The sequence below is a fragment of the Thamnophis elegans genome, chromosome 5, assembly GCF_009769535.1.
Source record: "Thamnophis elegans isolate rThaEle1 chromosome 5, rThaEle1.pri, whole genome shotgun sequence".
Taxonomy (NCBI): domain Eukaryota; kingdom Metazoa; phylum Chordata; class Lepidosauria; order Squamata; family Colubridae; genus Thamnophis; species Thamnophis elegans.
In genome coordinates this window covers 40810348-40831254 of record NC_045545.1, presented here as the reverse complement: position 1 = coordinate 40831254, position 20907 = coordinate 40810348, and the positions used below count along the sequence as shown (strand labels likewise).

Sequence of the window (20907 nt, the reverse complement as noted above, 5' to 3'; positions counted from 1 at the left end):
ATTTCTTACAGATTCAAGATGAATAGTTCAGTAATGCATTTTTCTCATGCTCAGACTTAAAATGCAGATTCAACATTCTAATATATGTCATTGTAAAAGACTTGAGCCAGCTACAGAAAGCATCTGCACCAAGATAGCATGTTGTATCCCCACAATGCAGGGGTGGGATTCAGCTGGTTCGGACTGGTTCTGGCGAACTGGTAGTTCCGGCAATCAGTTGACCCCATCCACCCACCCCTGCGCTAGTTTGTCCTATATTTCCTTTGTTGGAATTCCTGCCAATAGGCGCAGCAGAGCGGATTGCCGCATCTCAGCTGTTTTACTCACTGGGGCTGCAGTAGAAGGTAAGTTTTAGAACTGTTTTCAAACCCACTGTGCGCACGCGGAGTACAGGTATGCACGATCAGCAAACTGGTTGTTACACCGATTGAATCCCACCACTATCACAATGTCATTCTTATTGGATATCCTAGCTGATTACTAGGATCACTAATCTCAGCCCGCTGAACTGCCAAGTAGATTCTGTAGTGCTATAAATGGAGCCACACAGAAATAAATGTTAGTTCTGTTGAATCCTGAAAGATATAAAAGATGTGCTGAATTCTAATTCTTCTTTGAAAGAAATGGACAAGGAAGAAAAATAAATACACCAGTTCCAGGGTAGGAGGCGGCAAGAATGGAAACAGATGGATCAAGCAGATCCAAAACTGGATCTAGCTGATTACTAGGATCACTAATCTCAGCCTGCTGAATTGCCAAGTAGATTCCACAGTTTTACCAATGAAATCTAAATCCTTCTAGGCAGTTTTACAACTTTCATAAAAAGTTATCTTGGTTGTTTTCCCCTCCTTACATAAGCAAAGTTTATCAACTAACTATCTGAAATGCTTCAGATCAGTTTAAATCAATTTCATAATCTCTCTTAAAAGAAATCCTGCAGATAAGCAAAATGTTTTCCCTAAAATTTTCCCATATTACACTTTTACCAGTCTTTGGGCTCAAGCTAGCTGTCTCTCATCTCTCCAACCCAAAGGCTGGTCATTGCAACCTACATCCATGATTGCCGCATTTGGGAAAGACTTGGGTTTTAACTAGAATTTATATAAAGAAAATCTGATCTGATAGTCGGCTGCTTTGGTGTAATGACAACAACACAGATTTATGTACTTTCAAAAACAGACAAACACATAACATGTACTGAAAATGAGGAGAAAACAATTGTTTTTCCTCTTTTTTTTTTTTTTTTACAAAATATAAGGATATGTTCATTAATATAGGAATTGCTATAGCTCAGATGGGGCTACTGATTGACTGAAAATCTTTACACTTGCCTGTTGGCCAGCTGGAAAGATTCACTGTGTTCCTTGCCTGATTGTAACATTTTGAAGTCAGCAGGAATAACACAAACTGCACAAATGACTTCAGAATGCTTTGAGAACTTGGAGAGTTGAAGCAGTAACATTAAAAAGTGCTATAAATGGAGCTAGACAGAAACAAATGTTAGTTCTGTTGAATCCTGAAAGATATGTGCTCAATTCTCATTCTTCTTTGAAAGCAATGGACGAGGAAGAAAAATAAATACACCAGCTCCAGGGCAGGAGGCTGCAAGAATGGAAACAGATGGATCAAGCAGATCCAAAACTGGTTCTGATTCCCTCCTGCCCTGAAATGGGACCTTCTGTTGGCTACCACCACTCCAGCTTTTCATCTGCCAAAGAACAGCAGATACTTACATTATGATGGAGTTGCCTCAGTGATGCTTTATCTGTGAAGACTCAGTAACTCACAGTCCTAATGTTTTCCAGCTATCCAAATTAAAGGATTGGAATTACTTTTAACTGCAATTAATTAAAACTGCATAAAACACACAAATTAAGATATGCATAATACTAAATAGCACCCAGCCTTTTACATTTCTAAATTTGACAAATGTAGTTTCAATAGTTATTAACTGCTTCTTTCCTTTCCAATTAGTTTTCCACTAAAATTCACCTGCCAAATTGACTTCCTGCATTGTGGAGCATCTTCCTTCTAACGAAAACTTTGGACAAAAGCATAATAACGAAGTAGCAATTTCTGTGGGCTGGACCTAGGAATGGGTAAGAATATAGTGACCAGATTTTAAAACTGGTTAAGTGGGACACAATTGACAGGGGGGGGGGGGAACGGTGTGTTCTTGATTAAAAATTTTGCCGCCCGGCGCTGCGGCTGAGGTGAAGCTGCCAAAGCTCCCGCTGGCGACCCTGCCCATGGCAGCGGCAGTGCCGCCCCCCTTCCCCTCCGCTCGGAGCACCTGAGCTGGGCACCGTATTACCCCTGCCGCCACCTCCTCCTCCTCCGCCGTGCTTTTGAGAAACCATGGGGTCTTTTTTTTCTGCTCCCGCCCCCTCCACCGCCTTCCTACTGGCTCCCACGGCCTCATGGCTCCACAAAAGCACGGCGGAGGAGGAGGGAGCAGGGGTAATGCGGTGCCCAGCTGAGATGCTCTGAGTGAAGGGGGAGGCGCCGCTGTCACAGGCGGGGGTGCCGGCAGGAGCTTGGCAGCTTCACCTCAGCCGCAGCACCGGATGGCAAAAGTTTTAATCAATAACACACACACCCCATTCCATTCCCAGGCAGAAGAAAGAGACTCCAGGGAGGAGAGCTTGGCCAGTCATTGGAAGGCATTTGAGAAGGAGAAAAGCAGGCAAGGAAACTCCTCAAGAAGTTCCAGAAGCAGCTGCTTCTCCTCTGGGCTGGAGGGAGGGGAGGAGAAGGAAGGAAGGAAGGAAGGGAAGGTAGATAGGGAAGGAAAGAAGGAGGAAAGCAGGGAGGGGAGGAGGGAGGAGAAGGAAGGAAGGAAGGAAGGAAGGAGAGAAGGAGGAAGGGAGGGAGAAAAAGGAAGGAAGAAAGGAAGGAAAGACGGGAGGGAAGGAAAGAGGGGAGGGAGGCAAAAGGGAGGAAGGGGAAAGGGAGGAAGGGAAGAGAAGGGCACCTTTTATTGTCCTCATCTTGTAAAAGCCCCGCAGGCTGTGACCCCGGGCTCAGCTCCTTCCCCGGGCATGGCCCACCTGCTCTGCCGGCCCCACTTCCTTCCGAAGCAAAGTTCCTGGGCGCCGGCTGCCTCTTTGTCAGAAGGCAGGGCAGAGCCGCTCCGATTGAAGCCGTTTGAAGCAGGGCAGTGGGGAGCAGGGCGGCCATGCTGCCCGGGGAAGCCGGCGGGCTGGTTGCAATTGCCATGGCGGGCTGCAACGCCCTACCTTCCGTGGGGACCTCCACTTCAGGTGTGTACGTGCAAAGCGCGGGGCCGAGCTGGGAGGGGCATCGCACTGGGGCCGAGAGCACTCAGCCGCTGCCCCCCCATCTGCGTCCCCCTCCAGGGATGGAGCAGCCGCAGCCTGGCCGCTGCAGGTGAAACAGCTGGGAGCGTTTGGAAAAGCTGGATGCGCCCCTGGGTAAAAACCCTCATTGCAAGTATTGCAAAGCCCATCTAAAAATCGGGACTTTTTAAAAAAGCCGCGGGATGCGGGACAAATTGTTCAAAAGCGTGACTGTCCCGCCAAAAGCGGGACGTCTGGTCACCTTAGGTAAGAAGCACTTGCCACTTACAGATCTTCCACAATATATTTCAGATTTAGTGGTTGTGATGTTTTGTGTTGTGTTTTAAATAAAAGCATAAAAGTGTGGTAAGACAAGTAGACAGTAAAAAGGATGAATGTGATGGACAGTTCCATCAAGTTCCATTACCAAAGTAACAAAAATAAAAACATTGCTTGAGTCAAAAACACCTCAGATAGACCCTCCTCCCAGCACACAAAATCAAAAAGAAGAAAGAGGGGAAGCACAATCAGACTTGCACAATTATATTACTATAGACAATATAAATAAAGAGTTCCATGGACTCTATTTCTTAATCTCGTTTACCTTGTAGAGTAGCAAGAAATAGTACTAATGCTGAACACAATGTAGTCATTAATTTTGTGACATAGAAAATTGACTATTGTACATTGTACTAGTGTTTCAGAATTCACAGAAATGATATAAGAAATAAGAGTATTTATACAGTAAAGTGCAATACTTCTTTGTACCAAGAGAGGTACCTTGGAACTGTAGGAAACTTTAAAGGTGACCTACAAGATGACTCCTTTTTTTGTCCATCAACTTCACAACTAAGTAGCCTCTTAGATGTTCTTATGTCAAGGTACCTAAAAGTTAGTATAGGCAGCCCATTTCGGACACCTGCCTAGGTACCCAAAACTGTGCCATTCCAATATTTTATTTATTTAAAAATAGACAGCTTTCAATGATGCATCTTTGCTCTCTCAGAAATAACTGTGAGAGCAGAAGTTAAACAGCTCTAGGTTGTAATTTTAAAACACTTCCCCTCCCAAACTGTCTGAAATTGTGCTGCCAATCCCACTTTGCCACCAGATTTGAAGAGTTGTGGAGGTTAAGATTTTTTTAAAAGATGAAAGTGGAAGTGACTTGCCTCCCAAAACTTCCTGCTTTCTTTCCCATTCTTAATACTCCTGACAATACATCCCACACATTCCAGAAGGGTGATAGCATCCCTTATAGTTTTCCAGCTAATTAGGACAATGAGTTATAGCCCAAGACTTGAGAAGTTGCAACCCTCCATTGCTCTCTCTGTAGTCAATCCTCTGGCTCCCTGAGCCTTAACATTCTTTTAAATACCTTCTTGAGATTTGTAGCTGGTGATTTCAGCTACGTGTCCTTGGGCAATTCATTCCCCTTTGACTCTGCCTCTACTCATATCGATCACTTACTGGGGAACAGAGCAATACCACTTCTGTTGCCTACCAATATCAACATTGCTGGCCCTCTTCTAGATATTTCCATAACAATGTTGATTTCTCCAATGAAGTAAGTAACACATGTACAACCAGGTACTTCATCTCAAGACAAACATCATGACTCAGTATAGAACCAACACTGCTCTCCTTACCCCACCGCTAGGGTCAAGATTTGCTGCATTGCATCTTAATGAGGGGGTGGGGAGAGAGGATGTCTGCTAAAACATCTTGCCAATTTATCATAGAAACTCATGAATATCACAGGTGATTCTAGAACACATTTTGGAAGGACGGTGAATTCAGGCTGAGAAATGTCCAAGTCACTGGTCTTATTGTCATCCTGCACAAACTGAGAGTGCACCTGGCACAGGCATGTATCCTCCGTGGCTGCATGATACTTGGTGTAAAAATGAAAATGGACAGGTAAAGCACTCTTTCAGGACTATTCAACTGACTGTTGCATCCTCTCATTAAAATGCAGCTCCCTCATATTCTTCCCAGAATCCCTATTTTGAAGATATTATTTTAAGCTGCTACTTATAGTTATAAAACTATATTTCTTCACTTTGCTATAAAATCAGTTACTTTAGGCTACAAGCAATGTTATATTCCTTTTGTAAATCCACTTTATTTTAAAGGGACTGACCTCCAATTCAAAGCACCTCCACAAAAATGATACAATTTCTATGTTTTTTGGAGAATAGTCCTACTGTTAAACCAATCCCAAACCATTTAAATCTATAAAACAAGTATGTTTTGACCAACTTGTGCCATATTGTAAGGGCATAATTTCTATTTTATTTTATGTAGACAAACAGAGCTCAAGGCACAGAATTTCCAAGGCTGAATTCTACTCTGAATCATATTGTCCCATTTTCATGTGCTCTGTTTTCTAGACTGTTAGAAAACACAACACACATAGTTAAAATGCTACAAAATCTGTTAACAGAATGTCACTGATAAAGCAATTTTCTAATTAAAGTTAATTTATTCAAAAAGATGAGTAATAGAGAAATATTATGCATCTCCACTAGCTACAATTGTTAGGGTTCATTACTGAGTATGAAAACCATATTGTGAAAAAATCAAAATAGAAATTACGATGCAAGTGTCCCTTGTGGTAGAGCTGTGGTCACAGCAAAAGTCTTAAATCTTCCACTAGAAAGTCCTTACTAATAATCAAGTTGCTACCTAAATATCTATATCATTTACAGGATAGATTTTTGACCACTCAAGTTTTAATTATCAGGGCATTTAACTTTGGCATAACTTTTAAAAACATTTTTAGACTTAACTGAAAATGAGGACATTAACAAAAACCATAATTTGATAATTAATTTGGGCTAATGTTGATCTAATGTTAAGAGGATTCTTTAACAAGGATTATTATCTTCCAATAAGGATCGCCTATGTTTTTATGATAATTTCATTGCTGAAGAGCTACTATTTTCTGACTTTTCAATTCTAATACTGAAGTTTGCATTAGCTGAATTCTCTCAAAAAAAACCTCCTAGGATGCCAGTAAGGGAGGAGGCCATGCCAAGGAACATAGGGAGGGGACAGACACACTACATCCTTCTGAGCTGGAGGGGAAGCATCAGGCTCAGAATCCAAACCATTCCAGGCTGTTTGGGAGGCAAAACACCAGGAGTCATGCTGTGCTATGCTGATCTTGACTAGGCCACCCAAGAGAAAAACCACACATGCAAAACCAGAATCTGAGGAAGGGTGGAGAATATGTTCAGTCCAAACTTTAAAGCCGCAGGCAAAGATGGATCCCAAAATTTAAAAAGTCCATCTTGATGGGCTTTAAGTATAGAGTCTCATTAACAACTGCCTGGATATGGTTTTATGTTGTACAATGGCCAGGGCAAAAATAAGCATGGAGAGAGATTGGCATGCACACAAATCCCCCCCTTTGGCACAAAAACCTGGCTTAACTTTGCCCTTCTCATTATCTGCACTGCAGAAAAACTCCTGAACTGAACTAGCCTTGTTTGTGCTCTGTCTTAGGTGAGTAATGGTGGTTTAAGAGACACAGGGGCATTTGTTTCTTCATTACATCCTTTGTAGTAGAAAATGTAGAGTATCTGCAAACATTATGAAGAGGAAAAAGAGGGAAGCTCTTCTTATAATTAAACTTAATTTGGAACAGGAGTATCTGAAGCTTCAAAGTGGATTGAGGAAGCCTCAAATTCCAACACCTTAATTAACCAGGGAGCAGCATGAAAAGACAAGGCAAACAGAGAAGCTGCCAAGTATGCTTATATGGGGCACTCTCCTCTCTGACAGAAAGGGAGTTAAACTAGGAACTGTCAGTCATTATACAACCCCCCCTTCCACATCTGCTCCTGTTCACCTCCCCTAATGCTGAGAGAATTACTTTGTTTGATGCAAAATTGGGCGAGGAGGTTCTAAGATCCAATGAGGTAGCAACAGTGAGCATGTTAATGAGAAGCCCTATGGAAATTCTTTTTTATTCCAATTAACAAAGGAAGCCCTCTCCTTTTTCATGCAAAAGATTCTCTTCCCTCATGATCAAACCTCAATTGTATTTCTGCTGATTATTAGATTGGATTATCTCTCATTCCTCTTCCATACATTGCACACGTACACACAGAAGAGATACCATAACTCATTCCCACAGCCTCTCAAAATTTTAGTTTCCTCATACAAAAGAAGCAGGGACACACAAATATTACGCCTGTAAACGACAGACATCCTGGATCCCAACTGTGCATTACATCCCACAGGATTTGTACCTAGATAATTTACTTTTACAGACTTAGTGCAAGAATCTGTTTTGAAATCTTGCTTGCTATCTATAAGCCTACAGAGTACAATATTGTTAGATCATACATTATTTTTTTATCCTTGAAAAACCACAGCAAGCCAAACTCTGTTGAGAAATGGACAGTTGTATACCTGAGTTGTAGATGAGTTCAATTACCTGTTGTTGACAAAAGCAGTGTTTCAGTTAACACTATCTTTCTCCTATCTTTCTTCTTGGATATAGCATACCCACTTCTCTGGCAGTGAAACTTCACAATTATCCCTATAATTATAGGTTCTTGAATAAATTGCTGGACACCTCCTCTTTCCTGGGTGGGCCACCCAAATGAGTGCCCCTAATAGGCCCTCCTGTTTTGTTTCCAAACCACTTATAAGAGTCCAAGTTAAAGAAGATATGTTAGGGTTTTATAGTTATTGGTCCGCCTGGCAAGGGAAACTAAAGAGAAGTACAGGGAATACTGTAGCCTTGCAAACATTTTTTGCTATTGAGTACTAAAACAAGGAGTCTTAGAGCCCAGGATCAAATGAAGTAGTTAGAAGAGTATCTCTGTTACTCTTTTACAAGCAAGCAGAGACATTCAGGTAGACATTTGGCAATTAAATTGATTGCTTTGTTGAAGTTTGTTTTAATTAGGGCTGCTGTTATTTCCTTTTGTTTGAATTGTTTTATTTTTCAGTTGTAATTCTGTTTATTTGCATTTTATTAGTGCTAAGCCTCCATGAGCACATTTTTGGCATACAGACAAAATATAAATGTTATATCTAAACAATGAATATAATCAATTGGCAACTCTTCTCCAAGAACACATGTGAAATATTTGTGTATAAGTATAATGACCATATCTAGATTCCAAAACTCCAGATTACAATTACATAGCAGCAAAGATATAAGAAAATCTGCTGGTATATAATAGCTATTGGATTTTTAGTGCCCAAATAGGGAAGACCTAGTGTAATTTACAGTAATTTAGAACTACAGCAGAGGCCCAAGATTTAAATCCTTTTCCATAACATAGTCCTCATCTAGATATTTATTCATACAGTTGTACCTTGGTACTCAATTGCTTTAAAACTCATTGAATTTGGAACTCAATGCATTTTGATGTGAAAATTTTGTCTGGTAATCATAGTTTGCTTGATACTCAATGCGTAAGCTAGAATATTGTTCCACACAACCTAGTTTTTGGTTAAATTATCAGAGCTCTCTTAGCTCCTGCTCCACTTTTCCTGTGCACCAGCAGGCAGGAAGGAGATGCACCATAAGAAAACGCAGGACAGTTGAGTTCCTGGAGAAATGAACTCTTGCAAGTCACTTTGGGTTCTGATCTTTAGATGGTATGAACAAACTAATGTTCTACTCAAAGACACAGAAAATGTTTTATTTTCCATTTGTGGATTGTTGGGGAGCCCAGAAGTGGTGAGGGGAAATCTCATGCTTACAAATATGTACTAACCCAGAAAAATATGTTTAGAATGTCCCAAAGACTAACATTTTAATCTAGAAAGAAAAGCTATTACTAAAAACGAAGGTGGGACTGTTAACATGTGATAAGCACTAATATATGCTTATGGTTCCCAGGCAACAGATTTGGAAGATAGGAAACGTATCTTAATCTTTTCAAATATTGTAATTTTAGCATTGGAAAAATTGCTGCATTTCCTGAGAAAGGAAAAAAATCAGCAGCACATCTTCTAATTTAAAAGTGCAAGGAAACTCAATGGGGAAGCTGGCAGGAAGTCAGAAGTCACTCCCACTGCTTTTTTGCCCACCCAAGGTCATTTATTTCTCTGTTTAGGTAAGGAAATGTCTCTGAAACAATAACCCAATGGGTACAGGATGTCTAATATACCACTAAAACTCTTGTAGTTATGCTGTTTAACTGGACAAAACAGTGCATCATAGAGAAACAATTTTTGAACCAAGGGCTAACTTACAAAATCTGTCCAAAATGCACTATTTATAAAATACAAATAAGGCTTGTTCATTTAAATAACGTGTGACATTTTCTGTGTTTAAATAACTTTAACTGCTTAATATGCCATGAATATACAGTATATGTAGAACAGTTGAAAAATCTTATATTACTATTACTATATTATTACTGGATTTCCCCCCCCCATCTTTAATGTGTCTTATTTCTTTTTAAAGTTTTATAAAAATATTTTAAAATTCATATATTGCTTAGAAAGTTTCTAAATTTGGTTCCTAAGATACTGTAGAAGTTGATACAGAGTCATTCCTAAATCTGGTAGAAAGCACTACCTGTTGGAATAAGAAATTGAGCAAATAAAAGCTTCAAGATATGATCCAAAGCACTAAACTGCCCTCAATGAGACTGCATTTTTAAGCTAACCTGAAAGCATTATTAATTCCCAAGTGTGAAATCTGTGATATTCTCAGTCCTGAAGAAGACACTCTTATAATGACAGTCTGGTAAATTGCATGAAGCAAGAATAATTTACTTCTAATATCTATAAAATAGGTTGACTTGGTTTATATTATATAAAATTAGGGTATATTCTACAAGATGAAAACTGAAATAAATGCTGAGAACTAGTAGCAAATAGTCTATCATTCCTAGGGAAGCCAGCATTCTCACTTATACAAAGCATTCAAGGATTTCTCTGAGAGAGTAGAGAATGTAGACAAAATCCTTATTTTGCTCATCCAATTGCTTTGGGCATTAATATGAGAATGTTGTCCTTTAGACTCACAAAATCTTACAGAAAAAGTAATTGGTATGATTAAATTTTAATTTTCCATTATTTGTACAATCATTTAGCTTGATTGCAAAACGAAGATGTAACATGGATAAATACAAGCAATAGATAACCAGGAATACACATCCACAACATATAGTACAATCCCCTTAGCTGTTTCTGATCCCATTTTCCAGCTACTTCATTTCAGAGCTACCTGGTTGACTCCCAGACCTGAGCCACAAAACAGTAGTAACAGTAGTTACTTGAGATATGAGCTTCTTGGATTACTGTAAATGAAGTGGAATGTCATAATTTTATATTGAAAAGCCTGGCAATTCCCCACAACATCTGAACATACTGTGTCTTAGGCAATCATCTCATGCTGGTACTACAGTATATCACTATTGTGATGATCATATATTCCTGCTGCTTTAGCAGCAGAATACAAGATTACTACAAGTTTTGTATAAAGGCAGTCTCAATAATCAAAATGAAGATATTGGAACCTAAAGTTCCTATTTGTGGCAACTGATTTGATTACATTTGCTCTGCTTTTCCTCCTGCACATATTTGTATCCTGAAAATATGCTACTTATTCATGACATTTGTAATTTGCCTTTCAAAATTTTATGAACTGTTAAACACTAAAAGTGGTATATTGTATACGGTATACTATATTCCACAATTTTCCAGTTCAGTAAATAATACTAATTTAAAGGAAATAGTATTATATTAATATATAGCAATGTGGAAAATATGTTTCTTATCTGGATCTTAGGGATGTTCAGAGCTGTTTTGAGTCAATAGAATACATTCATATTTATCCTTCTATAATGCCACATTTTCAAATGAATAAGCCCAAATCTAAAACAGTGTTTTTCAACCTTTTTTGTGCAAAGGCATACTTTTTTCATGAAAAAAATCACGAGGCACACCATTAGAAAATGTTAAAAAAAATTAACTCTGTGCCTATATTGACTATATATAAAGTAATTCTCCCACGGCACACCTTACACTATGTCACGGCCCACTAGTGTGCCGCGGCACAGTGGTTGAAAAACACTGGTCTAAAAGTTGAAGATAACTCTTACTGCTTTGTGCTCAAGTTCCAGCTGGGATCTTTCAGTTCACAGCATTTGCCAGAAGAAAGGCTTCAGTGATCAGATCCCAGCAGCTGAGTGAACTCATTGAGTTGGGAGGAACAATTTTCAAAGCTAGCATGTCTGGAATAGATAGAAAGAAACACTCTGAACTGTTCTTGAAGTGAGTAGTGCTTGAACTAACACAAGTTTGAGGAAGTTTAGCTGAGAAAAAAAAAGATCTTGTTCACATGTTGTACTAAGCCCTGGGTTATTAAAACCATGTTTTTTCTTAATAAGTCACAAGTGGTTGGATTAACGCATCTTAAGCCAAAACTAAACAAATTACATTATAGTTTAGTAAAATGTGTGAATTAAATCACATTCAAAATAGACAGATTTAACCAACAAAGTGCGTTAATATGATTAAAAAACTGAACATATTTAGAAAATATTCAGTTTAAATTATCATTCCAAAATGCATGGGCTATTTTTCCAGATTTGGATAAAGCATTCCTGTAAGTAATAAAAAACAAAAGCTCTTAATGCTCTCAACTATAGTGCTGTCTCAACTGGGGAAGTGAATGTACCTTGTTAACATGATTCAATTCCTACACAGTGGTCTATTATCTGGAGATGGGATTTGATATGCTTTGTAGTATTTTAACATCTATTGAGGCTTTGGAGATATGCCATACAGCAGGGGTCAAACTCATTGCCTGTTGGGTCGGATGTGTCATGTGCTGGCCATGGCCGTGCCTGGTTTAGCGAAGGGGGGGAAATCGTGATACGTCACATGAGGCCGCAAGTTTGACACCCCTGCCATAGAGTTGAATTTATGATGAAACTGAATTCTGATAAAATGGGATTCTTAGGTTGAGATGTTATTGAGTTTGTGAACTAGACAATTTGCCAGTTTTAGATTAAACAGGTTCACAATTTGATATCTTTGTCCATAAAGTCTCAGATAGCCTCAGTGACTAAAAAGTATCTCCGGCTTTGAGTGAAACAGCAGAACATCTGTTCCTTAACAGAAAATCTTTAACCCTGTTCACTGATGCTCAATATATTAGTTTGTTGTCATGTGCTCAACCAGGAAGTACCTCAATATCAGTTTAGAAGATTCAGCTAGTACAGTGCACAGCAAGTAGAATGCTTAATAGAACATAATGAACGCATTGATCCAATGCCAGGAATTGCATATAGACTTCCTCTTTACTATCCATTACAGGGTTTTCTTACTGAATTACAAAAGTCTAAATGGGTTAGAACAAGAATATATTTTTTAAAAACCCATTACATTTACAGTGGTACCTTGGTACTCATCATTAATTGGTTCTAAGAGCTGTGATGACTATTAAAAATGATGAGTACCAAACAAATTTTCCCCATAAGGAATAATGTAGTGAATCACGGCAGCCAGCATCAAAAAATTCTAGTTTGTGCATTGAATACCAAACAATGAGTACCAGGACAACATTTTCATGTCAAAATCCATTGAGTATTCAATTCAATGAGTTTCAAAGTCGCTGAGTACTAAGAAACCACTGTAAAACATATTCAAAATAAGAAGATTGCATTTATGAAGTCCCAGTAAGCATTTTGACAACTATTAAGATTATGTAATTTAGAATTGCTTCATGGAATGGGCTGGAGGAGAATTGCTTAGCGGTGATCATTATCCCATGGCTGTGAATATGGTACACATCATTTTTATCAATGGTTAATGCAACTGTTTAATCAACTACTCTATATCCTAGTTTCACATGGCACAGTACACTGAACTACTAATTGACTACAAAAGCTAGGTTTAATTGTTTGCCTAGTAGCACCTAATTGATATTGATTGATTTAAAAAATTATGGATGGTCAGACTTGCTTAGTACTTAGATTGAGGACCACTGGGAATCCCAGCGTTGCTTGGAAAATCACTTCTATAAAACCGCCAAGAAAATTATACATAAATCTATGCGTGCACAAATATTTTTGCTTAGACACACTCCATGAATAGATGTTCCAGAGAAGTGGGAGAAACCAGCTACATTTTAAAGCATTTGATGTACTTTTCAGTGAAAAGTCAGGATTTTCTCAAGGCAACTAAAACTTTATGGAAAAATATAGCACTCCTAATACTGGCATCATTCATACAGAGCTTAAAACAAAAGGTGTACTAAAGAGAAAAGCATTTCTACTTTAAATTCTTAATTCTGCTAAAGCAATACTGTCCAATTATATTCAGCAACAGAATGGGAAAGATTCAGTCACAAAATATTTGGAGTTACCAGTTGCCAGTTGCCTAAAATGCCTATATTCTGTGAGATTGCCTATATTTGTATGTACATTATATTTGTATGAATCTTGAGGAAACTACTCCTTTTGTCCAGAATCGTCTAGAGCACTGATCCCTACTGCCGCTTGTTGAAATTTTCCTATTTAAAGGAAAATATATCCAGATGAAGCTTTCAGAAGACATTGATTTAGTGGAAAAGAAATCAAAAATTTTCCTTGGACACAAAACCTTTTAGCATTCTAGGTATTGCAGCCATCAAACATAACACAAACCATAAACAAGCACAAAATTAAAGCACTTGTAAAGCGCATCTAATTCCATTTGATTGATAAGTGGTATTAACTCAAGCATACCATATCTCCATAAAAGTCAGAGAAAATCCTTATAATTTTATTGAAATAGATTTGTTCTAGCTAAATCTCTACGAACTGTCACTTGATTGATTAAAATTATCATTTCTATCATAGTGCTAGCCTAAGGTGACCAGATTTGACCGGGGGGGGGGGGGGCTTGATTAAAAATTTTATACAGAGCAACAAAAATTTTCATACAATGCAAAAATAGTATTGTAATTTTTTTATTTCAACATAACTACAATTTACAAATATAAATTGTAAATGTTGCCAAACATCAAAATTTTGATCACGTGACCATGAGGATGCTGCAACAGTCGCTAAGTGTGAAAATGGTCGCTAAGTGTGAAAAATGGTCATCAGTCACTTTTTTCAATGCCATTGTAACTTTGGTCACTATACCACCTTTCTTGCCACAGTTGTTAAGTGAATGACTGCAGCTGGTATTTTGTATTTTGGATAGAATCTTTTTTAAATGCGATGACTGCGAGAGGTGGGGGTGGGAGGCACTGTTTTGCAGTGGTTCTCCTCTTACCTCTCGGACAGGTCGCAGTCGGTGTTAGTTGGGGGGCAGAGATCGAACCCTAGGCCCCTAACATATGGGGTGCCGCAGGGTTCGGTCCTGTCTCCCCTACTTTTCAACATCTACATGAAACCGCTGGGCGAGATCATTCGGCGGCACGGGATAAAATACCACCAGTATGCGGACGATACCCAGCTGTATCTGTCCGCCCCGTGCCAACTCAATGAAGCGGTGGACGTGATGAACCAGGGACTTGAAGCTGTTAGGGAATGGATGAGGGCTAACAAACTCGTGCTCAACCCGGATAAGACCGAGTGGCTGTTGTGTTTCCCTCCCGCCAATTTGGCAAATATTCCATCTCTCAGGCTGGGGGCTCAAACATTATACCCCTCAGACAGGGTCCGCAACTTGGGAGTCCTCCTGGACCCACAGCTGACTTTCGAACACCATTTGTCAGCTGTGACCAGGGGGGCATTTGCCCAGGTTCGCCTGGTGCACCAGTTGCGCCCCTACCTGAACCGGGAGGCTCTCACAACAGTCACTCGGGCCCTTGTGACCTATAGGCTGGAGTACTGCAATGTGCTCTACATGGGGCTGCCCTTGAGGAGTATTCGGCGACTTCAGCTAGTCCAGAATGCAGCCGCGCGAGCGATTGTGGGTGCACCTCGCTTCACCCACGAAACACCTATCCTCCACGAGCTGCGCTGGCTACCTGTCGATCTCCGGATACGCTTCAAGGTGCTACTTGCCACCTATAAAGCCCTTCATGGTAGTGGATCTGGGTACTTGAGAGACCGCCTACTGCCGATCACCTCCACACAACCCATTAGATCTCATCGTTTAGGCCTCCTCCGAGTTCCATCCGCTGGCCAATGCCGACTGGCCACCACGTGGAGGAGAGCCTTCTCGGTGGTAGCCCCGACCCAATGGAACGATCTCCCCGTGGAGCTTCGTACCCTCACCACCCTCCAGACCTTCCGCACAGCCCTTAGAATCTGGCTATCCCGTCAGGCCTGGGGCTAAAGATTGTAACCCGCCCGAATGGTATGAATGTTGCGTTTTAATCATGTACTGTCTCATATGTAAAAGTCTGTCCCCCCCTTCCTTTTGATTGTGAGCCGCCCTGAGTCCCCCCAGGGAAAAGGGCGGCATACAAATAAACAATCTAAATCTAAATCTAAATAGTCTAATACAATTTAAAAAAAGAATCCACACAGAATAAATTGAAGTAAAACATTTCAAACTATTCCACACAGAATAAATTGAAGTAAAATTATTTTTAAAAATTCTATGCACAATATATTTCAAAGTATTGTGCATAGAATTTTTAAAAATGGTTTCACTTCAATTTATTTTGGATAGAATCTTTTTTTAAATAGTCTAAGACAATTTAAAAAAAGAATCCACACAGAATAAAACTATTTTAAAAAATCCTATGCACAATAAATAAAATATTATTTTTAAATACATTAAAAAATAAAAGAAAAAAACCCAGCTCACTTACCAGCAGGCACAAGTGAGCACTCCAAGTCAATCCAGAATGATATAGATGTTAATACAAAGAACTGAGCAAATTAAAATGGTGAAATTAGTTCCAGGGAAATATTTTTCAAAGAAACTTTGCCACCATTTTTTCCACACGAGCAGACCTCCAACCTCCGTGCCCCTCCGGAAAATCCAGGAAGAAACAGTCCTTACTTCTCTAGCCAAGTATTTCCTGGAGCTCTATGGTGCTGGGTCATTTTTTCTTATAAAAGTAGGTAAAAGGGCGGGGGGGGGGTGTCCATTTTCTTGCTTTAACGTTTTATTTTCAATGAAAGTACTGAGACAGAGAGAGGGATTAGACAGGGTGTCTTTTGTCTTGCCCTGGTTAGGATTTCTTAAGTAAATCCACTGGGCTTTCAACATGAAGCCAGAAAATCGGGACTTTTTTAAAACGTCCCGGGACACGGGACAAATTGTTAGAAATCGTGACTGTCCCGCTGAAATCGGGATGTCTGGTCACCTTATTCTAAGACATGATCTTTATGGGACGGTCTCTCTCCAAGGACATCTGCCTGTTCTACTACATGCTCCTATCACATGCACATGTTCCTAGTCCACTCCTAAAATGATGCCATCTTATGGGACCTAGGAAACATGGCTTTTCCATGGCAATCCTTGGTCTATGAATAAGGTGACCAGATGTCCCGATTTTGGCAGGACAGTCATGATTTTCTACAATTTGTCCCGGGTCCCGCATCATTATCAAAATGTCCCCATTTTTCATTTTTAATTTTGGCGCCTTCTCGCTCCCTCACTCGCTCCCCCATTTTTGCCGCGTTGCAGCTCACTCTCTCACTCCCCCGCCCATTCGCACCAAGGCAGCCCAGCCTGCCGCTCACTGATTGGCTGGAGTCCAGACTCCAGCCAATCAGTGAGCGGGCTGGGGGCAGAAAAGTTTAAGTTTAAAAGTTTCATGCTGCTCGAGTCTTCCATTTTGCCTTCACCTTCTGCTGTTTCAGGTAAGCAACTCCGGCAGTGGGACTCAGGAGGCTTCGGGTGGGCGGCGGCAGCCTAGCCTTCGCAAGGGAAGGCCTTCACTTGCGAAGGCCTTCCCTAGCAAGGCCGCAGGCTGGCAGTAGCTCCTGCGGCCTAGCCTTCCCAAGGGAAGGCCTTCCCTAGCCTAGCAAGGCTGCGGGCTGGCTGGCAGTAGCTGCCACGGCCTAGCCTTCCCCCCCGCCCCCCTCTCCACACCTGCTTAGTGACCCTAGCCTTGTTGTCCCTCCACAATCCAGTCCAGTGTCTTACCTGTTCCTACAGCTGCTGCCTCTCTGCCTGCCTGCTCCTTGTTGCTTCCATCCATTGCTGCGAGGATCTATCATATCGGAGTTCTGCTGATTAAAAAAATAAAAGAAAAAAAACCCAGCTCACTCACCAACAAGCAGAATCAGAAGAACTCCGATGCGATGGATCCTCGCAGCATGAATGGAAGCAACAGGGAGCAGGCAGGCAGAGAGGCAGCAGGAACAGGTAAGGCACTGGACTGTGGAGGGACTACAAGGCTAGGGTCACTAAGCAGGTGTAGAGAGGGGGGCAGGGGGGAAAGCTAGGCCTGCCTGCTCCCTGTTGCTTCCATCCATGCTGCGAGGATTCATCGCATCGGAGTTCTGCTAATTCTGCCTGCTGGTGAGTGAGCCGGGTTTTTTTCTTTTATTTTTTTAATGTATTTCAAAATAATATTTTATTTATTGTGCATAGGATTTTTTAAAATAGTTTTATTCTGTGTGGATTCTTTTTTTAAATTGTCTTAGACTATTTAAAAAAAGATTCTATCCAAAATAAATTGAACTGACTGATCAGTGACTGATGACCATTTTTCATTCGTTGCCAAACATCAAAATTTTGATCGCGTGACCATGAGGATGCTGCAACGATCGCTAAGTGTGAAAACAGTCGCTAAGTGTGAAAAATGATCATCAGTCACTTTTTTCATTGCCATTGTAACTTTGGTCACTAAGCCCATTATACCACCTTTCTTGCCACAGTTCTTAAGTGAATAACTGCAGCTGGTATTTTGTATTTTGGATAGAATCTTTTTTTAAATAGTCTGCTGCGTCTGAACGTGTTTTTTCCACGGTAAATAAAGTGTGGACATCAGAAAAATCACAATTAAGTGTTGAGACTTTGAAAGCCATTTTATGTGTGAAATATAATTTAACAAATTCTTGTGAAAAATTTCATGACCTTTTAAACAACAACAGCAAGCTACTAAAAAAAATTCACTCAAGTGAGAAATATGCCAAAGAATAAAATAATATTGTACATAATTTTTGTAAATATATTTAATAAATATAAATGTAAATAAATGTATTATATTTGTAAATTGTAGTTATGTTGAAATTAAAAATATATTACAATACTATGTTTGCGTTGTATTAAAATTTTTGTTGCCCCATAAAATCATTTTAATCAAGCCCCCCCCCCCCCCCGTCAATGGTGTCCCTCTTTACCACTCTGAAAATCTGGTCACCTTATCTATGGAACACCTTTCCCACTGATGTTTGGCAGGTCCCCACCCTTTTAACTTTCCAAAAAGCACTCAAGACATGGATTTTTCCTTCAAATGCTGCAATAGTTGAGATGAACTTGTTGTGAGCTGTATGGAATAATTCAGCTATGGTGCCAGTCTTATGGCTTTACTATAATATTTTTAATTGTAAAGAATGGTGTTTTATTTTTTTTGGTTGTGAGCCACCCAGAGTTTGTTACATGATGGGCTGCTATATAAATGTTTTAAATAAATAACTTACCAGAATAACAAAGAGTTCACAATATAAATAAAAGAAAAATATTAAACAGAGTGTGTAAACAAGATAATTTGTATTTTGAAGACAAAGTAAATTAATTTTTCATATTTATAAAGGCTTTGCCAAAGCCCAAGTGCACTCTCATTAAAAGTTTGTGAAAGTTTAACTTGGGTAAACATAGAAAAATGCAAAATCAGGAAATACTGCTTTTTTTCCTTAGGCTAAAATTGGCTTCCCTACATTTGGTCATCAAGTATCTGCAACCAACATATTCTTTTTTGCTCTTTATTCCTGGATTTAGCTAGCTTGCTTACTTTTTACCATTCAAAAACCTTGTACATTTTTTTCAATTGCATATTTTGGAGTTTAATATTTTGGGATCTGAAAAGGTTTTTGATGTTATCATAACTGTGCACAAATGTTTTGTGCTGGGATCTAGAGAAGATATTGCATTAAAGGCCAAAAGTGATGAGAGTAGTCTCATACTAACTTACAATATTGACATCTGTATTCATTGTTATACATTGCAAGATCCTAACAGATCATTTTTAAAAGCACATATCTTACCGGTTTCCCTTCTTATTTAGAAGAGAAATAAAGCGAATGTTTTAAATTTACAAAAATAGGAAAAGCATGCAGAACATAGTTTCTGGAATTCTTTTCAAATCCTTTACCAGCAGCATAGGAAACATATGTATTTTGTTCTCTCTTATGTAGCAACTTATTTTGTCCATGAGTATATACATCTGCTTTTTTCCAAATATTAAATAAGGTGTGTCCATATGTGTGGCACCTTTTTGTGGGATGCGACAGTTTAACAGAGTAAGTCCATATGTGGTGCTCCTCTATGAATGGATAGTTTGGTTTACTGAAGGAGGCTTATATATGTATTGCCACTGTGTGCATTTGCCTGTGTTATGATGTGCAAGTGTGCACAATGAAGGTTGCTTCACATCAGGGACGTGTAGTCAGGGGAGGCAGGGGAGGCGGGGCCTCACCAGTGTCATGAGGAAAAGAAAAGAATAATTAAAAGGAAAAAGGCTAAGGTAGTTGCTGACAGAGTCACAGTGGATGACTCTGCTTAGTGCTTAACTGCAGTGGGAGGCAAGAGAACTATGGGCCTCCTTTACTCTAGCTTTATGATCACTTGAGCAGAGTTAAGCAAGGGTTAAAATTCCTTATGCAAAGGAGGCACGTGTTCTCTCGCCTCCTGTAGAGGGCATTTTTAGAGGCTTTTTAGAGTTCTCTGGGAGCAACTAGCTCAGTCTGACTCAGAACTGTGGCCTTTCTCTTTTTACATTTTTTTTTCTTTTCATGAGGGCAGGCAAAAGCAGAGTTGAAATGCTCTCTGAAACAGCTGGAAAAGGTGCATGTGTGGGGAGGGGAGAGGAATTCAAAAAGTTTGATTGCATGCAGAACCACATTGCCTTTTCAAACACACACACACACACACACAGCTGGATAAAAGTATATAAGCCCAGCTTCACTGATTACAAGTTTGAAAAGGCAACGTGGCTTCACCTGCAATCAAAGATTCCGATCGGAAGGCAGCAGGGGAGGGTGGGGGGTATGGCAGAGGAGCTGCTTTCAAGCTGTTGGAAAATATGTCCAATCCAACTTCTGTGTTTGTGTTTGTTTGAGAGTGAGTGAGTGAGAGAGGGATCCAACTTCTCTGTGTGCGTGTGTCTGTTTGAGAGAGGGGGAGGGAGGGAGAGAGGGAGGGAGGAAGGAGGGGGAGGGAGAAGAAAAAGAATGGGAAAACTTACTTTGCAAGGGGGGAAAATGCTGTCGCTTTAAATCGGAACTGAGCATGCCTGGCTGTGGAATTCTGGGAGTTGAAGTCCACAAGTCTAAGAAAATTGCTGCCTCACCAGCCATAAAGATCACCACACGTCACTGCTTCACATATACTCCATCCTGAGTTATATGATAAGGAGGAAGGACTCTGTAGTTTGGAAAGGAGGAATCTATATACAGTAATATGCCAAGCTACTGCCCAAATGCTTCTCCCTGGGGATTTTTTCTCCTTCACAACCTCTGACTAAATGCGGCCCATTATAGAGCTAAATCTTTTTCTGCTGACT

At 39.9% G+C, this 20907-nt stretch overlaps 1 protein-coding gene across 1 annotated transcript in view; it reads right to left on the bottom strand.

The window, feature by feature from the left end:
- PTCH2 (patched 2) overlaps window positions 1-20907 on the bottom strand; it is a 78321-nt gene that overhangs the window by 41135 nt on the left and 16279 nt on the right. The window lies entirely within an intron of this gene.